This window comes from Penaeus vannamei, chromosome 40, assembly GCF_042767895.1.
Source record: "Penaeus vannamei isolate JL-2024 chromosome 40, ASM4276789v1, whole genome shotgun sequence".
Classification (NCBI taxonomy): Eukaryota; Metazoa; Arthropoda; class Malacostraca; order Decapoda; family Penaeidae; genus Penaeus; species Penaeus vannamei.
Genome location: NC_091588.1, coordinates 13,330,946 through 13,345,945, shown reverse-complemented (window position 1 = coordinate 13,345,945; position 15,000 = coordinate 13,330,946).

Here is a 15,000-nt window from a genome sequence, read left to right as displayed (position 1 = left end):
ATATGTGCATATATATACACACACATATGTATATAAATACACGCAATTGCTGCTTATACACGCATTCTGTCCTTCGTTCAGCCATCCCGTGCTCCCTCGCCCATCTGCCCCACCCCCCTGCCCCCGCCTTCCCCCAACCGATGAGTATCGCAGCTTGCTAACAAGGGCGCGACGGGTCACTTCATTAACGAGGCGCGATGGTTGTAATTGATAGGTGTGGGCATAGGATCATAGACCTTGTAGACGTTTGCACACGAAATTTCTTGTTATTATTGGTACGAATTTCGTTTATTTTTGCGTTAGTGTCAGTTTACATATAATGGTAGTGGGAAATATATATATATATATATATATATATATATATATATATATATATATATATATATATATATATATATATATATCATCATCATCATCTTCAGCCTGAGTCAATCCACTGCAGGACGTAAGCCTCTCCCATTCTTTTCCAGGTTTCCCTGTCTTGCGATGTTTGTTTCCAGTCTTGGCCCCCAAATTTCGCTATTTCGTCGCGCCATCGTGTCATTGGTCTGGCTCTTGGCCTCCTTAAGTTATTTATAGTCCAGTCTGTTACTTTCTTTGTCCATCTGTCGTCTTGTCTCCGACATACATGCCCTGCCCATTGCCATTTCTTCTTTTTAATGCTCTTGAGTATATCTTCTACCTTCGTCTGTTCTCTGATCCACGTCGCCCTCTTCCGATCTCTCAGGCTAATTCCCATCATCGATCTTTCCATCCCTCTCTGGGCGCTTATTAGTTTCCTCTCCAGTAACCTGGTTGTAGTCCATGTTTCTGACCCATAGGTCATAACTGGGAGGACGCATTGATTAAAGACTTTTCTTTTTAAGCACAATGGCAAGGAACCTCTTAGTGTGCTACTGTGCCTGCCGAAGGCACTCCAGCCTAGACTGATTCGTCGCTTTATTTCCTGTTCACTTGATGTGCCTGTCTGCACGAGTTGTCCTAGGTATATATACCTGTCTACTACCTCTAGTGCTTCGCCTTGTACATGTATTTGTTTGAGTGGGACTCTGCTGTTGAACATAACCTTAGTCTTTTTCTTGTTCATCTTAAGTCTGACTTTTAGGCTTTCTCTATTCAGATCGTTTATTAATTGCTGCAGTTCATCAGCTGATTCACTAAGGAGAACAATGTCGTCTGCAAATCTTAGGTTGTTTAGGTGTTCGTCTCCTATTTTGATACCCTTCCCTTCCCATTCTAGTTTCTTGAATATTTCCTCGAGGCAGGCTGTAAACAGCTTTGGTGAGATGGTGTCGCCCTGTCTAACGCCTTTTTTAATTGGTATTTTATCGGTTTCTGTGTGGAGTTTGATGGTTGCTGTCCCATCTTTGTATATATCTTCCAATATATTACAATATACCTCCTCAACTCCCTGTTGTTGAATAGCACCTAATACTGCTGGTATTTGTACAGAGTCAAATGCCTTTTCATAATCGATGAATGCCATACACAGGGGTTTCCTATATTCGTTTACTTTTTCTCTTATTTGGGTGAGCGTGTGGATGTGATCTGTTGTTGAGAATCCGCTGCGGAAGCCTGCCTGTTCTCTAGGCTGGCTGGAATCCAGACTGTTAGAGATGCGAGCTGTAATGACTTTCGTGAACAGTTTGTAAGTAACCGAAAGGAGGCTTATGGGTCGGTAATTTTTTAAATCCTTTTTATCGCCTTTTTTGTGTAACTAGATAATTGTTGCATTTTTCCAGGCTTTCGGAGTTTTTCCGCTGAGAAGACATTTGTTAAAAAGATTGGCTAGTTTCACTGTTGCGATGTCTCCTGCATCTAATATGAGGTCTATACTAATTCCGTCTTCGCCTGGTGTTTTCCCTCTCTTCATGCTTTTAAATGCTCTTTTTATTTCTTCTTTTGTGATATTAGGTACGTCGCTAGTTACCGCGTTTGCTTCTATTTGTGGCTGTTCGTTTGAGTTGTATAGATCCCTGTAAAAGTCTTCCACTACTTTGATGATTTCATTCTTGTTATGTGTTACTTCTCCGTCTGGTTTCTTAATTGCATACATTTGATTTCTCCCTATTCCTAGTCTTCTTTTAGCTGCTTTCATGCTGGTACCTGAAATCACTGCTTCATTGATTATTTGAGTATTGAATTTTCGTACATCTTCCCTCTTCTTTTTATTTATGGTCTTTGTTAGTTCAACCAATTCTATCTTGTCCCTATTTGACGATACTTTCATGTCTCTACGTTTTTGCATAAGCTGTTTAGTTTCTACCGAGAGCTTGCTGGAGCTTCGATTGTCGTTCTTTCCGCCTACTTCAAGTGCAGCTTCTTTTATTATGTCATTGAACTGTTTATTGATTTGGTCGATGTTGAGATCTTCGTCGCGGAGGAGTGAATATCTGTTTTGGATGTTTAGGCTAAATTCTGTTGCCCTGGTCCTCAAGTTAGCCAAGTTTGGCTGTGGTTTACTCATTAGTTTGTTCCTTTCCCTTCTGAGATGTATTTTAATTTCGCCTCTCACCATTCTATGGTCGCTGCCTACATTTACTTTATTTATAACCTCTACATTTTTTATTATATCGCGCCTATTTGAAATTATGAAGTCAATTTCGTTTTTGACGTCAGAAGGCGACTTCCATGTCCACTTCCGTTCTAGTCTTTTTTCGAAGAATGTATTCATGATACTGAGTGATCGAGCCTCCGCAAATTCGACTAGCATTTGTCCCCTCTCGTTCCTAGTGCCTATTCCATGGTTCCCTACTGCGGTTTCGCCCTCTGTCTTTTTACCTATTTTGGCATTAAAATCCCCCATAATTATTGTGAAATGGGTTTTTGTTCTCTCGCTGGCTAAGTGAACATCTTCATAGAAGCTCTCTATTTCTTCATCACTGTGGCTGCAGGTTGGAGCATAGACTTGAATAATTTTTAGGTTGTACCTAGTGTTTAGTTTTATTGTTACAGAAGCCACTCTTTCGCTGACACTATAGAATTCTACAATGTTCTTTTCTAAGCGTTTGTGTATTAAGAATCCTACCCCTAATTCCTGTTTGCTACCCAGAGGTTTTCCTCTCCAATAGAGCACGTGTCCCTCATTTAATAACTTCTGCTCTTCACCTAGTCTTCTAACTTCGCAGAGTCCTACTACATCCCATTTAATGGAAGAGAGTTCCTCTAGTAAAGCTAGTAAGTCGGATTCAGTTCTCATGGTCCTTATATTGTATGTGCAAAGGTTCATCAACGTTGGGCGGCCTGTCTTTACCCGGATATTTTTAGCACCCCCTGCTCCGGAGCGATCCTGATCGCCGCCGTAACCAGGGCCTCCGGGGAATGGGGGCCGTTCCTGAATATTTTGTCTCATGCTTGGGAGGTGGACAGCCGATTTACCTCCCACCTACTGGCTTAGGTGTATCTTGGTGGGAGGGGAGTAATTTAGCCGGAATGCCATTGATAAGTCCCCCCCAGCAGGTTTGGTCCTACCTGGAGTGGACTTAGGAGCGGCAATGCACGGCCTGCTCACTACTCCCGTGAGCTGGGCTTAATTATCAGAAGTGCATATATGTTTGATTTTATTTTATTTATTAACTTCATTTGTGCGTATGTGCACCTGATGCAGACCTATTCATTCCCGCACATGCTCTAAGTACTACGCATATGCTCATTCCCACGCATATGCATATGCAAGCATACACATTTATTCTTGTATCTATGCTTATGGATATGGATACTTATTCCTACGTTATAAATAACTATATACATGTCCATCATAGTCTGACCTAGTCATATGTTCACATCGCCTGTCCGTTTATGCGCTTGTTATATGTTATTGATAAGTGAGTGAGTATACATGAGTGTATACTCACCCGTGTATATGTAAACCCCTTTTTGCATATCTCGCAAACCTACCTATCATTATACATATGCATGTATCTATCCCTGCATGTGCTCACGCATCCGTATATGAGCACATACATTTGCAGCATACACTAGTGCCCCCCCCCCCCCTTTACATATGTGTATATATCTGTACTTGCTTTACATATAACTACCTCTACGTACATACATACGTACTTACATACATACATATACTCAATTATTTATCCACCTTCCTACATCCTGCCCACACCTATATACGTATACCTTTACGTATACACATATAAATACCTACATATGTCTACCTATACATTCACCCACGCATACACATAAACACGCACATTATACATACCTATATACACATACACATATATACATGCTTATATACACATGTAAATGTACACATTCATGCATGAATATATACACCATATGTGCAAATTTGCATATTTACGCCTTTAAACCCATGTATACCCTCATGTATAAGCACGGAACATACCCATATATAATGTACTCTATCACCAAGCTATATGGAACCTTATAGCCTTACGTAGACAACAGCAGCATACATACCCATGTATCCGCACATGAATTTAAATTCGCCTACACTCATATGAACCTGTACACATGTATACGCATGTACATGCGCATATATGCACCTGCGCACTTTCGTGCCTACGCGCTCATACTCGCGCACGAACGTATGAACAGTCTGCATAGGCGCACACATGCACTCCATTATAATGAGACCATGCATTATAATGTCCTTAAATTGTAGTGTTGCAGCAGAGGAATTGAGGGAAGGATGCGGGTGGTGTGGGAGGATTTAGGATGGTATTGGAGGGGGTAAGGATGGGGTTTGGGATAAAAGGAGTTATAAGGGTGATTTTGTATCTGGCAATTTTTCATATATATATATATATATATATATATATATATATACATGTATATATATATATATATATATATATATATATATATATATATATATATATATATATATATATATATATATATATGAGAGAGAGAGAGAGAGAGAGAGAGAGAGAGAGAGATAAATGGAAAGAGAAAGAGAGAGAGAGAGAGAGAGAGAGAGAGAGAGAGAGAGAGAGAGCGAAAGCGAGAGCGAGGGAGAGAGCGAAAGCGAGAGAAAGAGAGAGATAAAGAAAGAGATAGAGATAAAGATAGAGAGAGAGATAAAGAAAGAGAGAGAGAGATATAAAGAGAGAGAGAGAGAGATAAAGAGAGAGAGAGAGATATAAAGAGAGAGAGAGAGATAAAGACAGAGAGAGGGAGATAAAGAAAGAAAGAGAGAGAGAGATAAAGACAGAGAGAGGGAGATAAAGAAAGAAAGAGAGAGAAAGAGACAAATCGGACACACATAAGAAAAATAACCAAACAAAAACAGGCAAACAAACAAACACGAGAGACGTTCCGCTAAAAAGTCTCCCACAAACAGTGTTTTGTGTTATTCCTTTTTTGAAAGTCGACATACAACACTATTGGAATTAAAGGCTTTTATTCGCTTTGTGTTACTATTGCAGTTGGAAGTGATGCAATCTGTGCAACATGACGGTTACGGCATATACATGCTTCGTAATTTTCGCCGAGGTACTGTTATTAACAATATTATTTTGTCATTATCTTTGTTCTGTTGTGTTCATGATTATCACAAGCATCGTTATCATTAACGCTGTTAATGCTAATAACGTTATTATTATTTAAGTTCAAATTATGTTCATTATCATTACCTTAATATGATGATCATTACTGCTTTTAATGTTAGTATTATTTTATCATAATAACGATTATAATGATAATAATAGTTATTACTGTTATCATCATTATCATTATTACTATCATTATTGTATTCATTGATATGTATAGTAATATTGGTATTACTATCATTATTATTATTATTATTATTATTATTATTATTATTATTATTATTATTATTATTGTTATTATTATTATTATTATTATTACTATCATTATTATGACTATCATTATTGTCCTCTTCCTCCCCATCACCATTATTATTATTATCATTAACATTACCATAATCATAATTATCATTTTTGTTGATGTTAATGTCATCATTATTGCGTCATCATTATCATTATGATTACCGATGGCATTGATATTATGATTATCATTATGTTCGTTACCATTATCATTATTTTCTACTATTTCACTATCATATTAATTGTCATTGATACCTTTATTGCTATAATGAAGATCATTATCAATATCAGCGTTACTCATTAATAATGCTATTGCTAGAATCATCACCATTAACGCGACCATAAGCATCATTTTCCCAATTATTATGAGCATCATTATCATTTATGCTGTAATGAAACCGTTCTTTTCTCCGCCTGTTTCATATCTCTTCTTCTCTCCTTTGTATATTTTCCTTCATAAAAATTTTCTTGTTCTTTTCTTCCATACTCACGCTTCCTCGGTTCTTTCAAGTTCTTCTGGTTCGTGAAACACATGCACGGATACTCACTGGTACGCTCACAGATACACATGCACACACACACACACACACACACACACACACACACACACACACACACACGTACAAGTACACCTGGCACGCACACACAGGCCCGCGCACGTGCACGCATAAACACAAAAACATACACACGTACAAGCACATATGCGCACACACGCACACTCCATTCATCAACTTCTCTGTTTACTTTCTCCGATTACAGCCTTCTTCCCTCCTTTATTGCCTCTTCTGCTCTCCCCTTCCTCTCTCCTTCGCTTCGAGTCAGCAACCTCTGCTTTTTCATCTATCCCTCGTTTCCTCTCTTTCTTCTCTGCGTTTTTGTTCTTGGTTTAAAAATTTCTTCATATTTCATTATTTTGTATTTTGCAATCCTATTCTTTGTTTTTCGCTTATGCATGTACACACATACACTCACACGCAAACATACACACACACACACACACACACACACACAACACGCACGTGCATACACCCACGTACGTACGCACACACACAGAAACACACACACGTACATATATGTATGATTGTGAGGATGCATATTTAAATCAGCGTCTAGTTATATCTTGAATCAATTTAAGAAATGAAAGAAGAGTATGAAGAGGATTTTTTTGATCAAAGGAAACCAGGTGAGTTAAAGAGCCAACTGTCCGAGTGGTAAAAAAAAAAAAAAAAAAAAAAAAAAATCAAGAATACCGGTAAAGCACACAGATTAACCAACTGTCGCGTTACCTAATTGGAGGGAACGGACACCGGTATCATTCATGTCTCTGGGAAGATTATCTCTTATAAGGGGATGCATATGCGTCACACATACACACACACATACACACGCACACTAACTCCCTCCACCCTCTACATGCACAGTCGCACCCTCCCCCCTCCCCCAGGCACGGGCGGCCGCGCACTGCCACCGAGACCAGGCAGACGAAGGCACGGGCCAATATGGCGAGCGTGCATCAGCTGTTGGCAGTCAAACCTCGCGCAAACTACTGAATGCCGCCCACGTATGACTGCGCCCATGGAAACGCTCTGATCGTGCAGGGCGGGCGGCAGAGTGGTCACTGTGTCTGTCTTTGAGGATACTGGGAAGACACTGTTTCCCGTCTAAGAGAGATAGAAAGCTATTTTCTTGCGACAGTTCAAGGAGGAACATTTTTCAACAGCATGACATGAAATGAGATAAAGACAGAAGGAACTTGACTTACGATTTTGTTTTTATCATTCATGTACTTATTCATTTATTTTTTTTACAATGAGGACTTCGAAATGTTCCGCCCTCATCCCATTGAAGGAGAAATATGTCTCCATCTGCCTATCTAACCTATCCTCTAACATCTGTATCTATCTATTTATCTGTTTATCTACATTATCGTTCCATATTGTATTGTTCTACCGCAGTGTTATGTTGTTCGGTGGAAAAACAATACACAATCGTTTACAGGATCAATAGTTCTCCTCTCAACTGTGGAGTGCAGGATCCGTAGAGTTGAAAAGGGACAAGAGAGGGAAAATAGAAGGGAAGAAGTAATAAGAGGAGGAACGGGAATTCAAGGAAGAGAAGGAACAGGAGTAGAAAGAGGAGGAGGGACAGGAGGAGGGAGATGAGGAAGCAGAGGAGGAGGAACAGGAAGAGAGAGAAGGAGGGACAGGAGGAGAGAGAGGAGGAGGAGGGAGAGGAGGAGGAGGGACAGGAGGAGAGAGAGGAGGAGGAACAGGAGGAGTGAGAGGAGGAGGAACAGGAGGAGAGAGAGGGGAGGAGGAACAGGAGGAGGATTGCAAGGAAATGGAATAAGAGAAGCTAAAAGAGAAGGAGGATGTGAGACGTTGAAAAGAAGGAATTGGAAGAGAGAGGTTGGGGAAGAAACAAAAGAGAAGGCATTGGAGGAGGAGGATTAGGAAGAAATAAAGAAGAAACTGAGGATCGGGAAGAAATAAGCCGACACAGATAATTAGACACGTGTCAAAATACAGACAAACCGACAGACAGACAACAGACCGAGAACGAGCGTGCGCCCCGAAGCGTGCGGGCGTGAGGGCGTAAGTGCGGCGAGGGTGAGTCATGGGGCGAAGCGCGCCCTTGGGACCACTAGCGAAATTAGCGCCCAGGCCATAAAATAGAATTAAGGAAGTCGCAACAGGCCTACTATATTTTCATCTTAATTCCCTCCTCTAATTAAAACTCTGACAGATCCCTTGCAAGACGGAACACCTCTCTCCAAGACGGCTGGCTAGTCGTGTCGCCCCTAATTAATTACAAACACCAGCTAGATTGATATCTATGTACTAATGAGCCGAAACAGGCGGGCTACTAAGTCATCCCTTACCCATTACCCCCCCCCCCGCCCCTACCTGCAACTCTGAGAACGAGCCATTGCACAGAGGCAAGGCTACAGGGAGGATATAATAGCGACATCTGTGCAACTTTGACATTTATGCCCAAGGTCTGTTGTCAGTACACCTACTCTGTCTATGTTTGTCTGTTTGCCTGCTTCTTCCTCTATTTTCGTCTGTCGGTTCTCTCTCTCTCTCTCTTTCGCCCCCAATCTCTCTCTTCCTCTCCGTCTCTTTCACCTATTTTCCTGGCACTGTCGACATCATAATTGCCCAAGATCCACACTATGTCCAATCTCAGGAATAGAAAAACTGGAAACTCACCCAAGACGTTGGAGTATTCCGATTAGCCAAGTTTGTTTTGAGAAGTAAAATAAAATAGCGTTGAAGACAGCATTTTTCAAAAATAACAAATAATAATAATGATGATGATAATAATAAAAAGCATAAGTACAGATAAATATGACGTGTCAACTAATTACAGTAAAAAGAGATTTGGCGAATCGGAGCACTCCAGAATCTAGGGTGAGTTGCCAGTTTTTCCTTTCATGAGACTGGATGCACTGTAGAATTGCAAACAATACTGATCGCCGTATATGCTGAAAGAAGGATAGAGAGAGAAACAGAGACAGAGACAGATCGACAGACGGACATAGAGAGAGAGAGAGAGAGAGAGAGAGAGAGAGAGAGAGAGAGAGAGAGAGAGAGAGAAAGAGAGAGAGAGAGAGAGAGAGAGATGGATAGAGACAGAGAGAGAGAAAAAAAAGAGAGAGCGAGAAATAGATAGATAGATAGAGAGAGAGAGATGAAGAGAGACGCACATGTTAACATGATAATTACTAGTGGAAGTGAGAAAAAAGGAAAAAAATATTTGAATATGAGAACAGTTGCCACAGCATTGTCATGTGACAGAAGCTGATTTAGTGCTCCTGGGCACAGACACGTGATATAAAAACTAAGTAATAGAATTAGAGAAATGCAACCATCCACTCAGCTAAACGTATGTAAAACACAAACACACACACATTTACCCACAGACTTACACACACAGTTACAACACAGACACACATACGCACAACACACACACACACACACACACGCGCGCGCGCGCAACACATGCACACACACAATCGCCGGTCTGTCTACATCTCTCCAATTCCCCCATGCAAAAACAACGCTCTGACGTGAAGGGGGAAAAATCGCACGCTCACATATAGCGCGGCCGAAACTCGGACGGAAAATGAAAACCGTTAATTTTCGAAGCCTCCAATCATTCAGCACATTAATACTTAAATTCCCACTTATTATATACCGTTCAAGGGAAGTACAGACGCTTAGATAAAAAAAGCGAATCGCACATGATATTTGAAATTTATGACGGATAGTCAGCGGTAATAAGCTTGCGTCCTCTCTTCTCGCTGACCACGTGTTCCGGCCGGGACGCGGGATCACGTGACCAGCCGTGCGTGACGTCATCCAGCACGCACATCCCAGCTGGGTTTCACGGCGCCCTTGTTTGCCCGCGACGCCGTCGGCCGGCTTTTGTTTCTACGCCAGAAGAGCGGGAATGACGAATCTCATTAGCTCGATTTCACGTCTTGGTACGCGTTAAATGAGCTACCAAAATCAAAGCTCGATGCCTCTAATTTTGATAGATATTTAGGAAAAGATGCACGGGAGGAAGATGAAGATATATCTGGGACTCCCATCTACTCTCTATTGCGTGACGCGCCAGGTCAGCGTCATTGCGTAGGGCGAGGGAGGGAGGCGGAGGGAGGGGGTGAGGGAGAGGGGGGAGTCGGAGGGAGGGGAATGAGGGAGAAGGGGGAGTCGGAGGGAGGGAGAATATGGCAGACGAGGTGGCAGAGAAAAATGTAGGGGGGGGCGGAGGGAGGGGGTGAGATGGATAGGGTGGCGGAGGGAAGATGTATATATATATATGTATATATATATATATATATATATATATATATATATATATATATATATATGTATAGAGAGAGAGAGAAAGAGAGAGAGAGAGAGAGAAAGACAGACAGAGAGAGAGAGAGAGAGAGAGAAAGAAAGACAGACACAGAGAGAGAGAGAGAGAGAGAGAGAGAGAGAGAGAGAGAGAGAGAGAGAGAGAGAGAGAGAGAGAGAGAGAGAGAGAGAGCTTAATGGATCAATAATGTAAATGTATAGTTAGATAAAATGATGACAAAAAGATGGGCAGACAAACAGCCATATAAGTATACAAGGGCCGATTGATAGATAGGCAGGGATATGGATAGACATACCTACAAACATGCATACAGACAGACAGATATACAGGCAGATAAGGAACGAAAGAGAGATATATGAGGGGAAAACGAGGGAGACGTTTCCCCAGAAATTAAGTAAACAGATAGATGATAGATCAATAGATACACATATAGATGTATTAATAAAATGGTAGACACAGAAAGATAGACATAAATTGACAGTTGGAGTGATAGACAGATAGACAGACAAAATAGACAAACATACAGACATATAAACAGCAGACTGACAAAGAGACCGATAGACAAGGAAAAATAGACAGAAAAGAGGGAGGTATGTCATCACCTTGTTATGCTAGATTTAAAGCCTTAACGCTAAAGTAATGGGGCGAATAAGAAGAGGAAAAGGCCATTCACGACTCGATCGCGGGAGCTTTTGTTTCGAATCGCAAATGTGTCGAAACACAGTCCTGAAGCCGTTATCTAAACAGGTATACACTTTATCTATATCATTTTATGAAAATAGTTATTTCTTATTCATTTACCTGCTAGTTTGTCAAATAACAAATCTATTGCATTATACTGATACAATGCAGTTATATTTCATCTAAAGCTTCACAAAGACCCGATACTGTGTCACATGCAGTCTCACTTATCAGTTATACTTGATAGACTGAGAGACAAAGACGCAATGTTTTGCTTCCTGTTTCTAAGACAACTAGACATTTTTTTATTGTAAACTTCTAAATCAGTCTTTGAAAACATCCCGAAACTTGCATCAGATATTGGAAATTGATAAAAAAGATATGAATATAAATGATGGTTGTGGTCGCTCTCATATGTAATAAACACACACACACACACACACACACACACACACACTCACACACACACACACACACACACACACACACACACACACACACACACACACACACTCACACACACGTGTATATGTATCTATCTATCTATCTATATGTTTATACACATATTTATATATAAATGAATATATAAATTAATGAATAAATTAACACACACACACACACACACACACACACACACACACACACACACACACACACACACACACACACACACACATATATATATATATATATATATATATATATATATATATATATATATATATATATAGAGAGAGAGAGAGAGAGAGAGAGAGAGAGAGAGAGAGAGAGAGTGAGAGATGAAGAGAGAGAGAGAGAAAGAGAGAAAGAGAGAGAGAATGAAGCTCCTCCCTTCCCTCTCTTCCTGCTCTTTCCCTGAATCACTCTCCCTCCCTCCCCCCATCTCTCTTTCCCTCCTCTACTTCCCTCCTTCGTCTCTTCCTTCCTCCATCACCTCTTTCCCTCCTTCCCTTCCTTCCATCCTATCCCCTCCCACCTTTCCTCGCCCCTCCCCTCCCCTCCCTCCTTTCCTCTCCCTCCCTTCCTCCTCCTCACCCCACTATCCTTCTTTCCCGCCCTTCCTCCTTCCTTCCCCCTCCCTTAAGCATCCCTCTTTCCCTTCCTCTCTCCCTCCTCCACCGTCCCTCCTTCCCTCACCTCTCCCTCCCTCCCTCCTTCCTTTCTTTCTCCTCCCTCCCTCCCTCCCTTCCTCTCCCTTCCTCCTCTTCCCCCCACTATCATTCCCCTTTCCTTCCTCCTCTCCATCCACCCTTCCTCCCTCTCCATCTACCTTCGTTTCCTCACTTCCTTCCTTCCTCCCTCCCTCCCTCCACCCTCCCTCCCCCTCATTCACCCTGCCTCCCTCCCTCCTCCTTTCCTCCCTTTTGCATCCCTCTTTCCCTTCCATCTTCCCTCCCTCCTCCCTCCTCCCTCCCTGCCTTCCTCCTCCCTCCCTTCCTCTTCACCCCGCTATCATCCCCTTTCCTTCCTCTCCTCCCCTCCAACCACCCTCCCTCCCCCTCCCTCCCTCCTCCTTTCCTCCCTTCCGCATCCCTCTTTCCCTTCCTCTCCTCCATCCACCCTTCCTCCCTCCCTTCCTCTCCCCTCCCTCCCTCCTCTTCACCACGCAATCATCCCCTTTCCTTCCTTTCCTCCCCTCCCTCCATCCACCCTTCCTCCCTTCCTTCCCCTCCATCCACCCTCCCTCCCTCCCTCCCTCTCCCTCCCTCCTCTTCACCATCCCCTTTCCTTCCTTTCCTCCCCTCCATCCACCCTCCCTCCCTCCCTCCCTTCCTCTCTCCCTCCTCTATCCACCCTCCCTCCCTCCCTCCTCCCTCCCTCCCTTTCCCTCCCTCCCTCCTCTTCACCCCGCTATCATCCTCGAATCGGCATACGTCCTCCGTTCCAATTTCTATTCAGATTCTCCGCCAGCATCTCTCGGCATCGGGTAGATCTTGTTTGTCTGGAGAACGATTAATCTTTAGTGTGTTCTGTGTCTGTCTGTCTGTCTTTGTCTGTCGGTCACTGTCTTTATTTCTGTCGCTATTTCTCTTTGTTTGTTTGTCTGTCTCGGGTCTTTATTTCTGCCTGTCTGTCTTTGTCTTTATTTCTGTCTGTCTGTCTGTCTCTGTCTTTATTTCTCTCTGTCTGTCTTAGTCTTCTTTGTCTATTTCTCTCTGTCTGTCTGTATGTCTTTGTCTGTTTGTCTGTCTCTATTTCTCTCTGTCTGTCTATCTCTGCCCTTATTTCTGTCTGTCTGTCTTTCTTTGTCTTTATTTCTTTCTGTCTGTCTTTGTCTCTATTTCTCTCTGTCTGTATGTATGTCTTTGTCTGTCTGTCTCTGTCTCCATTTCTCTCTGTATGTCTGTCTCAGTCTTCATTTCTGTCTGTCTGTCTCTCTCTATTTCTCTCTGTTTGTCTGTCCTGCCTCTCTTTCTCTTTGTGTCTGTCTGTCTCTGTCTCTCTCTTTATGTCTTTCTTTCTTTTTCTCTCTCTCTTTCCCTCCTTCCCTCGCTCCCCCTCTCTCTTTCTCGTACGCTGTCTATCTCTTCTCTCTTTTTTTTCTGTACTTTCTTCTTTTCCTCCGCTTCCGTTTTTTTCTTTCATGTCTTTGCGATTCTTCTTCCTCTTGTTTTCCCTTTTTTCATCTCCCTCTTCTTTATTTTCTCTGCTTTCTCCTTACTTCTTTTTCTTTAACTTTACTCACCCTCTTCCTCCCTTTCTTTAATCTCTTCCTCCTCCTCTTCTTCCTTCTCCTCCTCTACTTCTTTCTCCTCCTCTTCTTCTTCTTCCTCCTCCTCTCCTTCTTCCTCTTCCTCCTCTCCTTCTTTCTCCTCTTCTTCTTCTTCTTCTTCCTCCTCCTCCTCTTCTTCTTCTTCTTGCTCCTCCTCCTCTTAATTTTCTTTCTCCTCCTCCTCTTCATCTTCTTCTTCTTCCTCCTCCTCCTTCTCTTTCTTCTTCTTCTTCTTCTTCTCCTCCTTCTCCTCCTCCTCCTTCTCCTTCTCCTCCTCCTACTCCTCTTCTTCTTCCTCCTCCTTCTCCTCTTTCTCCTCCTAATTCTCTTTTTCCTCCTCCTCTTTTTCCTCTTCCTCCTCCTCTTCTTCTTCCTCTTCCTACTCCTCCTCTTCTTCTTCTTCCTCCTCCTCCTTCTCTTCCTCTTTCTCCTCCTAATTCTCTTTTTCCTCCTCCCCCTTCTCTTCTTTTTTCTCCTCCTCCTACTCTTTTTCCTCCTCTTCTTCTTCGTCCTCTTCCTCCTCTTCTTCTTTCTCCTCCTAATCCTCTTTTTCCTCCTCCCCCTCCTCCTCTTCTTCCTCCTCCTCCTCCTCTTCTTCTTCTTCTTCCTATCCCTATTCCTTTCCTTCTTGTACGTTCATTTCGCGCTTTGTTCCTTTTGTGATTTTATCCCTTTCCTGTTAATTCATAACCGTCTTTACCTTCCCAGTTTATCATTCACTCATCCTCTTCGTCTTGACTTTCTATTGTCTTCATTTTGTGCTCGATATTCCCCCTTTCGTGTTGTATATTTGCCATCTATTTTTGTTCGGCGATTGAAGGAAGATTCTGTACCACTCTGTTCCGATTAAGAGAGCGATATGGTAAGAGCAGATAATCTTTTCATTAATTCTCTCTTTTGTTCTAGTTC